This window comes from Peromyscus eremicus, chromosome 6 (genome assembly GCF_949786415.1).
Source record: "Peromyscus eremicus chromosome 6, PerEre_H2_v1, whole genome shotgun sequence".
Taxonomy (NCBI): Eukaryota; Metazoa; Chordata; class Mammalia; order Rodentia; family Cricetidae; genus Peromyscus; species Peromyscus eremicus.
In genome coordinates this window covers 31,297,700-31,311,441 of record NC_081421.1, presented here as the reverse complement: position 1 = coordinate 31,311,441, position 13,742 = coordinate 31,297,700, and the positions used below count along the sequence as shown (strand labels likewise).

The following is a 13,742-nucleotide window of genomic DNA, read 5'->3' as shown; positions in this document are numbered from 1 at the left end:
TCAGCCCAGCCTGGTAGACTCAGCTGAGGCAGGGCCAGTCCCCTCCTCCCCACACCAAGGCTGAGCAAAATGTCCCAGCATAGGCCCCAGGCTCCAAAAAGCCAGCCCATGCACCAAGGACAGGTCCCGGCTCCACTGCCAGGGGGCGTCTCAAACAGTTCAAGCTAATCAACTGTCTCACTTATCCAGAAAGTCTGGTCCAGTTCCATGGGGGCTCCTCAGCCATTGGTTCTACTAGTTTGGCTATTTGTCCCTATGCTTTTCCAATCATGGTCTCAATATCTCTCGCTCATACAATCCCTCCTCTCTCTCACCAATTGGACTTCTGGAGCTCTACCTGGGAAGTGATACATATAAAAAAAAATATCCATTTCTTTATATTTTCCAGTTTGGTGGAGTATAAGTGTAGGGAAAAGAGGCCAGCTAAAGAAACTCACCCTGACCCTGGAGCCCAGAACCAAGGAAAGAAACATAGCCTAGATCTGGGACCCAAGCCAATGAAAGAAACACTTTATCACTGAACCCAGAACCAAAGAAACATGCCCTGACTCTGAAACCAGTGCCAAAGAAACACACTCTGTCCCTGGAAACAGAGCCAATGAAAGAAATATGCACTGGCCTTAGAATTAGAGCCTAAAAGCTAAGAAAGCCCAGTGAAAGAAACATAGTTTGGCTCTGAAATCAGGGCCATCTCTCTGCCCCTGACCAATAAAACTAACTAATTCCTAAACAGAAAATCTTCACAAATAAAATATCACCATATTTCCCCTTTTCTATTTTAATAAAAAGAAAAAAGGAAAAAGGTTATAACTAATATAAGAAAAACTATATACAAAAGTACAATAACTATATACCATATATTCAAGTAATAAATACCCAAACAATGTCTAGTCCATTTGCATTTGACAAATTTAGAGAAAGTAATTCCATTATCTATCCTATTTTGCTAAGTCCAAAATGTACCTGATTCACTCTATCCTAACTTACATTACTAACAGAACTGTCTTATAACATCTTTCAAATTTATACCCTTACACCTCTTAGTGAGTTTCTTTTCTGAAATTCTTAACAAGAAAAACTATAACTATAACTAACTAATCTTCAACAACATTAGTTAGTTATAGTTTTCCTTGTTAAGAATGTGGTTTTCCTTGTTAAGAATTTGCCACTGGAGCTGTTGTCCGGGTTCCAGAACAGCATGTGCCAGCTCCAACCAGTCCTGTGGTATAATCCTATTATAAGCTGACCAGGTGTTTAACATTTGCTTTACATATGGGGAATGCATGCCGTAAGATACTATTGCCTCCTTAAACTTTCGTAAATCTAACACTTCAGTTGGAGTCCAAATATTTTGTGCATTCACTTGATCAGGTAGCTGCTGTATGGTTACTGGATAAATTAAGGGTGATTGTGTGAAAACAGGCTTTCTTTCTGTAACCTTATAATCTAATCCTGAAACAACTTCATTGTTAATTTCTTCTGTCTGAATATGAATTTCTCTATAATTCATTTTAACAGGTTTAACAGATTTTTCTAAAACTTTTATCCTGGCACTTAAATTGGCTATCTTTTTAAATAGTAAAATAAGGATAAGAAAAGTAATAATATGCATAATTCGATCAACATTAATCTTCTCATATAGTTGTTCCATTGTCAGACTGCCTAAAATTTCAAACAAAGCCCAACTTTCTTCCAATGAACACATAAAACCTATTTTTTAATGTGGAAAAAAATTCTCTTTTAAATAGTTTCCTTTAAAATATCTGATATCTTAATTAACTTACCAAGTCTGTGTAGAACAGTAGAAATTTGAGGGAATTTCAAAACAGCTACCTAGCTTCCAAGGTGGGAAGAGAGAGAGAGAGAGAGAGAGAGAGAGAGAGAGAGAGAGAGAGAGCGAGCAAGAAATCATAGCCACAAGTTCTGGCTAAAAGCTTAAATCCAACCATGTGTTCCCGCTTGAGCCAAGTCGAGCCTGGGCTCCGGCTTCCTTAAGCTCCAACCACGTGCGTTGGCATTTCTGTGTAGCTGTTGCAATTACAGTTGAGTGCAGCCAACTGGTAGCTCCGGCAGGCCTGAGTTGTTTGTAGCACCAGCTGTAAGCAAGTAGCTCCAGCCACGGGTAACCACTTGTAGCTATGGTCAGTCGGGCCTGAGACCTAAGCCGAGCTGGGGAGCCAGGCCTGCCCAGGCAGGAAACCAGATCCACTGACAAGCCAAGTGGTTTTTAATGAATTCTTGCCACGTGGGCGACAAATGTAGATGTAACCATCTTGTTAAATAAGAAACATAGAGCCAAATTCAGAGTTAAAAAGCCCAAGAGGTCAGAGCAGTAGTTAAAGAGCTAGAAAACCCTTTCTTACCCTTCACTGCCGCTGCTGTCCTACCTCTCCGCAAGAGAGCTATTTCCTGTGTGTTTGTCCTTTTTATTGACTTTCTGTTCTGTCTTCTCATTGGTTGTAAACCCAACCACATGACCTCCTCCTCACTGCCCATCTATACAGACCTCCAGGTCTTCTATGGTTGGTATTGAGATTAAAAGCATGTGTCTCCATGCTGGTGGTATCCTTGAACACACAGAGATCTGCCTGTCATGTGATCAGGATTAAGGGCATGTGCTACCACTGCCAGACTTCTGCTATGGCTTGCTATTAGCTCTGACCCCCAGGCAACTTTATTTATTAACATACAAATAAAATCACATTTCAGTACAAATAAAATATCACCATAAGAATAGGTAAGTAAGTTGACTGCATGTTAAAGGAAAATTCATGAAGAAGATATAACAATGAATTCACTGATGAAGTCTGCCAAAACTCTAAAGAGTAGCACTGTTCCTCAAATTATTTTATAAGACAGAAAGAAGGCTCTCCACCACATTCATCCTACATATCCAGTATTACCCTGATACCTAAGCCATGTAAGCACACAAGATAAAGGTAAATCTATACACATATTTCCCCAATGAAAATAAACACAAAACTTCTCAGTATATGGGGGGGGGGGAAATGGGAGGAGAAGAGGGAGGGGAAACTGCAGTCTAAATGTAAAATAAATGAAAATTTTTAATTAATAAAAAAGTTCCTCCCAGGAATCAAACATAATTTCAGAAGACAGCCTGAAACACTGGGTGACCACAAGACAGTGTTTTCTAGGTGTAACAGGGCAGCTGCACATATGAATTTACAACAGTTGTGACAGAGTGTACAAGATCTGTGCAAGCTCAAACCAAGCAAAATCCCTTTATGGGAGTGGGGATGACCAATAAGTCCCATTCTTAGCTGAAGACCTGTTGGCAATTGATGGCTGCTGGGAGAGGAAGCATTTATTAAGGATGTGACCTGGAGAGGCAACTCATACTCCAATAGATGGCCCTATACTCAGGCACATTCTGGAAGCACTAAATGAACTCAGTAGGTTGAAAAACAAACATGAAATTGAGAGGGAATAGTGGGAAGGAAGAGGAAAAGAACTAGAAGGGCAGAAATAGGGGTGCACTTCATCAAAACACATGATTATATGCATGTATGGTATTCTCAAATAATAAGAAGAAATAACATTTAACCATCAAAGAAGCTACCACTTTTCCAGTTTTAATTGGAACATATCACACATAAATATTCAAAACTCTCAGAAAAAAATTGTAAGCTGAGTTCAAGGACATACTAAAAAATCATAAAGCATAGCCATGTTGGATTCATTTAGGCGATGCAAGGTTGATTTAATATATGCAGTCAACAAAAGTAATTCGGCCCTAAAAAGACTTATGAATAAAAACTGCATGCTCATTTTGATCAAGGCAAGAAAGCCTTTGACAGAGATCAACACTGTTCATGGTTACAATCCCAAAGAGACCATGGATAGAAGGACCATATGTCACCATAATAAAGGATGCACACAACAAACACATAGCCAACATTACACTGACTGGCATTTCCTCTAAAATCTGGAGTGAGAAATTGATGCCCACTGTCTCCATTCTTATTCAATAGTGCCCAAAGTAGTAGCTTGAACAATAAGACAAGATAAATGGAAAAAGATACAAACAGGAAAGGAAAATGCCAAAGTATCTCTCCTTACAGAGGACATGAGCCCATACTTGGGAGACCCTAAAGACTCCACCAGCAAAGCCTAAGATCTGATGAACATATTCAGCATAAGGGCACAAGCAACATATAAAAATTGGTTGTTATAAATAGTGATAAACTTTCTAAAAAAGAAATCAAATTCAGAAAAGAAAAAAAATTTCACAACTTAAAAAAATCTATAAAAAACAAACCAAGGTGGTTAAAGACATCTACAATGAAAATTTCAGGACACCAAAGAAAGAAATTGAAGAAAATACTAAAAAATGGAAAGATCTCCCATACTCAGATCAGCAAAATTAACAATGTGAAATGACTATATTGTTGAAAGAACTCTACAGATTTTGTGCAATCCCCCTCAAAACCCTAATGACATTATTCAAAGACTACAAAAACTCTAAAATTTGTATGGAGAACAAAATTTTGAATAGTCAAGATAATTACCAGAAAGAGCAATGCTGGATGTGTCACAAATTCTTTATTGCACCCAATCAAGTTGTTCTACATGAATAAATAGATGTGGCTCAGGGTCTATGGGGCACAGGAGACTTATCTACATCACAGAAGAAGCCAGTGTGTGGAAATTGTGCAGGTAGTTGCTAGGGGAGGGTGGTTAGGAAAATTGAGGCCTACTAGTGTCTGCAAATTCTAATTGATCTTAATGATAAAAACCCAGAGTCAGACATCAGGGTGAAAGATGGAAGATCAGAGAAGCAGAGTAACCAGCCATAGAAAGACTTCTTATCTATACCTAATCCTCAGCCTGAAAGGGCCGGAATTCCTGTCTCCTCTTGCCTTATATTCCTCTCTCCACTTAGCCATATCGCTTCCTGTCTCCACCTCCCTAGTGCTGGGATTAAAGGTGTGAGACCCCAAGTGCTGGGATCAAAGGTGTGTGCCACCACTTCCTGGCTCTGATCTTAGGCAAGCTTTATTTGTTAGATCACAAACAAAATATCACATTTCCCCTTTTTGTCTAAAATAAGAAAGATTATAACTAACATAAAACTATATACAATAAGTACAATAATTATATAAAATATATACAGGCAATAAATACATCAATAATGTCTAGTCCATTTGCATTTGACAAATTCAGAGAAAATGCTCTGTTATCTATCCTATCTTGGTGAGTCCAAAGTCTTGTACCTAATTCACTTTTTATCCTAACTTGTATTACCATCTAAAACTATCTTTTGATGTCTCTCAACCTTATGCACTTTACACCTCTTTAGTGAGATAATGCTCTTGTACACTGTAAAGATTTGTCACTTGAAATGGTTTAATAAAATTCTGATTGGCCAGTAGCCAGGCAGGAAGTATAGGCAGGGTGACCAGACTAGGAGAATTCTAAGAAGAGGAAGGGCAGAGTCAGGAGTCACCAGTCAGATGTACAGGAAGCAAGATGAGAATGTCTTACTTACTACAGGCCTCAGGAATATATTATAAGAACTCAGCTGGTTATGGCAAAGAAGGGATCAAGGAATTCATTCAGAGGAAGCCAAATTCCAAGGAGCATTTGATGTTATTTGGCTTGTTATATATCAGCTGTCTTCCGTTATAAAAATCATGTGTGCCTTCACAGTTTTCTCAATTAATTTTTCCCTAAGAATTGCTAACAGTGTGGGCTGATCACTCTTTGGACATATACATTCAAGGTATTTGGAGAACAGCCTCAGGAAAGGCTTCTTTCCCCACAGCCCATCCATTTCTCCCCTTTCAACATTGGAATCAGATATCTCCCTTAGCCACTTTCAAGGACTAACAGTAATAACAGTTCACATTCAAGTTTCCTGATTTAAGGTAAATTCCACAAGGAGACACCGCGTAGGTCAGGTGGACGTTAAGTAATAGCCTTACGCAATTTAGCTCAGACCCTCCTTTCTTACAGCCTTACTAACTTTATAGACCTCTAACTCCTTACCTAACCACTTCTAGGAATATTTAGATAACCTTCTGAGCTGACAGCTATGCTCAGCCAGAACCCCAGTTCAAGCCTCCCTGTAATTATCATCATTGGCAGCATCCAGCCAAGTCCATCCTCAGACTGAGGAAAGTACCTTATCAGAGATACCTCTGTACTCTCTAAGAACAGACTTAAGCATCCAGACTACCCATTTGAGAAGGCCTGGCAGATGTGCCAATTAAGCTTAACTTCCTCCTTTCCCAAATCTTACCTTTAGTTTCAAATCTCCCTTTAACTATCACCAGAGTCATCTAGGTGTACACAGGTTGCCTAGCGACTGAGCACTCTTTCTCCCACCCTGCAGAAAAATGGCAGATAGCCTGGACAGATAGGAGCCACAGGAAAAAAGAAGGCAGTTTTATTTTCTCCCATTGATCTAGCAACTTGTAGATTCTTAACATTTTCTACCAATCACATTTAAGATTATAGTTGAGCACATAAGATTCCTCTTCTTAGATATTACCTGAATTTAGCCTTTAGTTAATTCATTTCCCCATTAGTCATTTCTCTTGTGGGTTGCAAATGATAATTAACAACTACTGCCCCTTTTTGTGATTCTTATCACCCCTCCATTTGACCCTGGAAGCCTAGCTTTGCATTGCCAAGGGATTACTGCTTGTAAGTGTATATATACCAGGACTCTCAGGGCACGGGGGACAGAGAAGTAGATTTGGAAGAGTAAATGACAGGACTAAGAGCTTGGTGTTCTGAAATTCTATTTCCCCAAAATAGTCCTTGTCATTCATTGTTCTCTCTCCTGAGCCCCTGGGATGTATAATATTAAGGCTGGACCTCCTAATATTATACAAAACTTACTGAGAAGAGGTACCAAGCCACATGGCTAAACATAGATAAGAATTATGGGTTAATTTAAGCATAAGAGCTACCGGCCGAGCATTTATAAGTAATATTAAGCCTTGGAGTCAATTATTTAAGAAGTGGCTGCTGGGTATTTGGGAACAGGCAGATCTTTTAAGAGGTCCTATTACTGAACACTTAAATGGAGATTATGAGCAGTGGTGGCAGCGTGGAACCAAAAACTTCCCAGAGTTAGAGTGGTAAACACAGCTTTCAGAGCTGGCAGTAAATAAGCCTCCACCATGAGATTAGTTTCTCAAGGAACCAAGGATTGGGGCAGAGCCAGCCGCCAAAGCTGCAGCTTTATTCCTAGCCACACCTGCTTAGCAGCTTAAATGCTTCTGTCATCAGAAAAAGATAGAGCTAAGCAGTAAAGACAGATTTTTAAAAACAGAAACAAAAAGTCCCCTAAGCAGGTTATAGTGTGTTTAAAAATATGTGTAAGCTTGGGAGAGTAAAGAGATGGTATAGACAGTCATAAAAAAGAAATATATAGTTTTAAAATAATAAAGTTCTTAAAATGGAGTAAAGTAATATAAAAAATATCCACAAAAAGATGAAAAATACACAGAGAGTCTGGGTACTACATATTATTGTGTTGTTTTTGAAGCTAAGGAAGGAGTAATAGCTGCTAAGAGACATTTGATTATAAATGTTGCTAAATTAATCCAATCTATATATTTTGAAAATGCCTTAACTTCAAAATTTAAGTCAAAAGATATGTTACTTTGGAGAAGAGATTATGCTTTTATTTCCACAGGAAATGAGAGGCTGTGGATTCCTTCCATGTTAAGACAAGTCAGATTTGATCAAGGAAGAACCCCCCTCCCCGAAAAATCTCCAATGAAAACAAGTGGCCTAGATTACCCAACATTTCAGAGTGCCTCTATTGCAGTTTCCTCTGAGTTTTGCATCCATAAAGGCTTCAAGACTGCTGGCTGAGATGATCCAGACTCACAGACTACTCCAGTCAGGACTTGGCCGTATTTTTCTCAGGGTCCCCATAAGATTAACAGCACCCCCAATCAGCAGGAAGTAGCCTAGAAAACTATGCCCACATTCCCAAAAAATGGATTATGGATGCTTGTCTTTGCTTAGGGGGTTTGGTTACAAATTGTTATTGATCATAGTCAATCTCTTTCTAAAAGAAGAAAGGGGATATAATATAGAAATGATGAGGGGGAAACCAGCATATTATTAAATCTACTTTAATCCAAAAAACTGCTGTTAGTCTTACATATTTTACATCAGTATGGATTTTAGTTTATTAATAAAAATTTAAAGTTATTTTTTATACTGTATGTATATTTCTACCCTTATTTAGGATATTATGCCAATGCAGCTCATTTTAAAATGTAATATATAATTAAGAAATACAGATTAATAGTCATCTTTTTTTTTTTTTTGGTTTTTCGAGACAAGGTTTCTCTGTGTAGCTTTGCGCCTTTCCTGGGACTCACTTGGTAGCCCAGGCTGGCCTTGAACTCACAGAGATCCGCCTGGCTCTGCCTCCCGAGTGCTGGGATTAAAGGCGTACGCCACCACCGCCTGGCTTAATAGTCATCTTAATAGCACACTTATAGTCATGTTAGTTAGGTTTCCTAAATGTACAGAGATATATTTCAGATGGATAGGCAATGTTATAACACTTCAAAGACCCACAGAATATGACATTTAAAATGTTTTAAGAACTTGGGCTTTTCTCAACAGTCAGACACATCTTCTCCTGGCAGCACCAATTACTTCAAGAAGATGATGGGCACTGAAGAAGCTCCTTGTGGAGCTTTTTTTAATATGTCAAGGCTAGCCATTTGGGCAAGAAACTGCTCTTGCCTCTACTGCTTGGTAATATGCTGTATAAACTGGACATGTAGTACCCACAAGAAATGACTACTGAACTTGCCAGAACAAGATGGGACAGTTCTTCAGGGTTCCTGCTTCATGGAAGAATCTGTCAGACATTCTGAAGGACACAGAAGAAAGTGACTGATGAATTTTACCAAAGTAGGCAGGACAGTCCTTCAAATTTCTTGCTTCACTGAGAAATCTGCCAGACACTGTAGGCCTGCAGGCTGAAGATGGATGCCCCAACATTACAGAGGAACTTTGGAGGACTGTCCAGGCAGCCAGATGTCTCTGTCATTTCTAGAATTTTGGAAATTGCTTAAAATGTACTTCCTGTTTACTCAGATAACATTTCACCCTTCTGGGGTCTTTGATGGAATTGAAGACTAAATAGTTATAATTATAGTTTTTATTATATTAGAAAGTAAATTAGATACAAAACTTTAGACTCACCAAGATAAGATAGATAATTAAGTATTTTCTCTAATTTTATCAAATACAAATGGATTGGATATTGTTACTGTAACTCTTAACAACTGTTTTACTATATTAAGGTTAACATCTTCCTTTATAATTAGACAAAAAAAGGGAAATACTGTGGAATAATGCTCTTGTACACTGTAAAGATTTGTCACTTGAATTGATTTAATAAAACACTGATTGGCCAATAACCAGGAAGGAAGTATAGGCCAGTGACCAGACTAGGAGAATTCTGGGAAGAAGAGGGGTGCAGTCAGGAATCATCAGCCAGACTCAGAGGAAGCAAGATGAGAATGCCTTACTGAGAAAAGGTACCAAGCCATGTGGCTAAAGAATTATGGGTTAATTTAAGCATAAGAGCTACCAGCTGAGCATTTATAAGTAATATTAAGCCTCTGCGTCAATTATTTGGGAAACAGCTGCTGGATATTTGGGAACAGGCAGGCGGGAGAGAAACATTCTGCCTACATACTAGCATCAGAGAAAATGGGTATCTCCTGTGTGCTCCCACTCCAGGCACAGAACAGAATGGTTTTACAATCAAAACAGCAATGCCTTTTCTTTTTTCAGCCTTTGGAATCTGTGGTCTCTTGCTCCTGTCTCCAAATCTCAGTCCCAGGGCTCTTTCCAGAGGTGACAGTGCTGGGATGCTTGGAAGTGTTAACAATGGAGATGTTCTCACTTGTTTCTGCTGCTTTTTCCTTGCTGTCTTATACAGTATAATTAGAGTTGGTTTCTTGATCTATTTTCCCTCCTAAAGCTGTAGTTGCTGGAGTAAGACCCCTTAACTCTAATGTCCGACCTGATGCTTAGGCCCAAGATACACATTTGTGGGCTATGTGAATGATGCACTGGGCTCTCAGGACCCAGCTTGAGAAGGCAGACCTAGCCACTGGTGCTGACAGCGGGAAAAGCCCCGTGCAGCCTCAAAGGAAAGGAAAGTCCACAGTGAGTGGCGTACTCGGGACCAGGGGAGCCAGGAGCAGCAGACTGAACGACTCTTTCCACCTCACCACACTTGTCTGGCCAGATCCACAGGAGCCATGTAACTCCTCACTAAGGTGGATGTCCCGATCCTGGGAACTTGGCTTCTTAGCTTTGGAGAAGGTGAAGAAGGAATAGGCCTTATCCTCTGTGTCCAACGAGTAGAGGCCCAGGATTCCAGATTGGAGCACAAGAACATGGTCTCCATGTGACTATAAGGCTTAAGGTGACAGAGATTTATTGAAATTAAATGTCCTATCCGTTTGCACTTTTTTCTGTTAGTCTAAATTCATTCAGGGACATTCTTTTCTCCTGGATATTGCCAAGTCAGGTGCAATTGTGCAGCCATCAGATGTTAATATCATCATCTTGTTCAGGTAATATTTACTTTTTGTCAAAGAACAAAAGAGTGAAAATACTTTGGCTTGCTGATGGAAATAGTCACCTTGTTCATTCCAGAATTTCCTGGCCACCTTCTCCTATGTGAAGACTGATTGTCACAGAGATACAATTAATAAATTATTTGCTGGCTTAAAAAGAGCCTGCATGCAAAAATCCCAGCTCATAATTAAATGCTACCTTGGAAATACAAATGCCCTGGCCCTTTCAGTCAAGGCAACAATTTACCTAACACACTGAGAGTCAAGCTAGTAATAATGGCTCTCATTTTAGTGGAGCCTTGTACTTTGGAAGTGAGAACGATTTCAAGGGTTAGGGGTGGAGACAGGGATCTACCACGTCTCTGCTGTGAGATCTTTTGCTGATCTAGACTACAAAGCTTAGTGTTTGAAGGGTGCATACAAGCCAGCCCTCCTGACTTCCAGCTCACACCAAATGAACCACTGATCTTTCTGTACTTGCTTTTCTCTTCTGTGAAGCTATGAGAACAGCGCCCTCCATTTTAAGGTTATTAGTCATCAAAGCTGTCAGTGTATGGGAAAGTCTTAGCTGTATTTCCCACGCCTTAGTTTCCTGTGTCTAAAGAAAATAACAATTCTGACCTCGTGGGTTTGTTGTCACGATGAAATGAGGCTGTTTATGTTCAGTGCCTAGCACATAACACTGTTAATAATTCCCTTCCTACTTTGTTAAGAAAATCAAAGCATTTTCTCAGTTTAAAACAGTCAGTCTCACACACACACACACACACACACACACACACACACACACACACACTCTAGATCATGGATTGCCCTTTTAGAAACCACTGTGCTAAAGTTTTAGAAATTTGTGAACTTGCCAACAAAAGCTTTGGCTAAAGTTTTTCTGGACAATATATTATTCATGCCTAAGGTCTGAAAGTGAACAGGTTCCCAAAATTGATAGAGCAGTTTCCATGAACCAGAGTTCTAGGAGAGTCATAATCATGTTACCATCTCAGAACCAGCTGTCTTATCCATGTCACCAAGCTCTGCGGCGCTCACTTCTTCCGCCCACTCTGGAGACTTGAAAGTCTGTAAGTTGTCAAGAAACTGTTGTTTTCCATTTCACTCTGTAACTCTCTCCAACAACAAATGAGAAGCCCACATGAAAGGGCATTTATAATAACAGTAATAAAACACTCATGCATTTGGAGATAAACCAGCTTTAAAATGAGTTTTGGTTATAAACTTCTTCCCTCACATTAGCATACGTTTTGAACAGAGGCTCTTACAAAGGCAGTGAGTGTCTGAGTGTGGGCAGTAGTAATTTTTAAATAGAATATATATTTTGGGGGAAGCAGTCTAAATTCACAAGGAAATTAAGTGGAAGGCACATAGATTTCCTGTATTCTCACTGTCCCCACACATATACAGCCCTCCTCCATTATAAGAATTCCACTCCCCCAAACAGTATATTTGTTACAGCTGATAGACACTTCATTATTGCCCATGTCCACAGCTTGCACTGGGGGTCACTCTGGGTGCTGTATTAATACATCTATGAGATTGGATACATTATAATATCATATATCTAACATGATGCTATCCTGTGGCATTATTTTCCTGCCTTAAAAGTTCTCTGCCCTCCACTTTGGCATCTCTCCACCTGCCACAACCCTGGCAACCGCACATGGGTTGCAATCTCTGTAGTTTTACCTTGTGATATCACACGGCTGGAACTCACGGCATGCAGTCTTTCCAGACTGAATTGTTTAACTTAATGCTGTTCATTGGAGGCTTCTCTGTGCTTGTTTGTGTTTGATACTCATTTATTTCTAACACTGATTAATAGTGCACAGGTTGTCCATTCAGCTATGTGATGGCTGCTAGGCATGAAGAGTATCGGTGGTGGTTATTCTTGGTTGTCAGCTTGACTATATCTGGAATGAACTACAATCCAGAAATGGAGGGCTGTAGCTGGAGTTTTCTCCAGCCCTGCCTAGCCCATGGTCAGGACAAATTTCTCTCACCCACCAGTCCGGCAGCCACTCAGACCCAACTGAGTAAACACACAGAGACTTGTATTATTTAAACTTTTTGGCCTAATGGCTCAGGCTTCTTGATAACTGTTCTTATATCTTAAATCAACCCATTTCTATTAATCTATAAGTTGCCATGTGGCTCATGGCTTACCAGTACCTTACATCTCGCTTTTCATGGCAGTGACTGGCAAAGTGTCTCTGACTCAGCCTTCCACTTCCCAGAATTCTCCTCTCTCCTTGTCCTGCCTATACTTCCGCCTATACTACTGGCCAATCAGTGTTTTATTTATTAACCAATCAGAGCAACATATTTAACATACAGAACATCTTACAGCACTTTCCCTTTTCTTTTTTTAAAAAGGAAGGTTTTAACTTTTACATAGTAAAATTACATATAACAAAACAATTATCAAGCAAGAATTACAGTTACAATATTTAGTCTATTTATAATATCTAGTCTATTTTGTAATTGGCAAAAATAAAGAAGATATCCTATCTTTCTTATATTTGTGAGTCTAAGGTTTTATACCTAACTTATCTTTTATCACACCTAAGGAAAATTACAACTATCTAGTCTTCAACTACATCAAAGGCCCCAGAAGAATATAATATTATCTGAGAAATGGAAGAAGGACACAAGCAACTTTAGGGAGTCTTGCGACAGTAGACAGAGACAGCTGGCAGCCTGGACAGTCACCTAATGTTCTCTTGTAAAGTTGGGGCATCTGTCTTTAGCCCACAGGCCTAGAGTCTCTCAGTCATTTTTCTCTGTGTCCTGTAGAATGTCTGGCAGTTTCCTCTGTGAAGCAGGAACCTGAAGGACCATTTTGCCAAGCAAAGTTCAGTGGTCACCTTCCTATGTGTCCTGCATGTCCAGTCGATCAAGTAGTCCAGGCAAGAACAGTTTTGTGTCCAAATGGCTATTTTTGCAAAGAAGAAGATAAACTCCATATGGAGTGTCTTCGATGCCCATCCTCCTCTCTGAAGTAAATCATATCTCACTGTCCAGAAAGTTTAAATTTTTAAAACATTTTAAATGCCATATTCTGTAGGTCTTTGAAGTATTTGATGATTACCTATCCATCTGAAATATATCTATGTATACCTAGAAGACTTAACT

At 39.4% G+C, this 13,742-nt stretch overlaps 1 long non-coding RNA gene across 1 annotated transcript in view; it reads right to left on the bottom strand.

The window, feature by feature from the left end:
* The window catches only part of LOC131912393 (uncharacterized), a 42,241-nt gene that overhangs the window by 13,671 nt on the left and 14,828 nt on the right, over positions 1-13,742 (bottom strand). Inside the window, exon 2 of the long non-coding RNA XR_009379617.1 lies at positions 11,592-11,672. This is a non-coding gene — a long non-coding RNA (uncharacterized LOC131912393). The remainder of the gene's footprint in view (positions 1-11,591; positions 11,673-13,742) is intronic.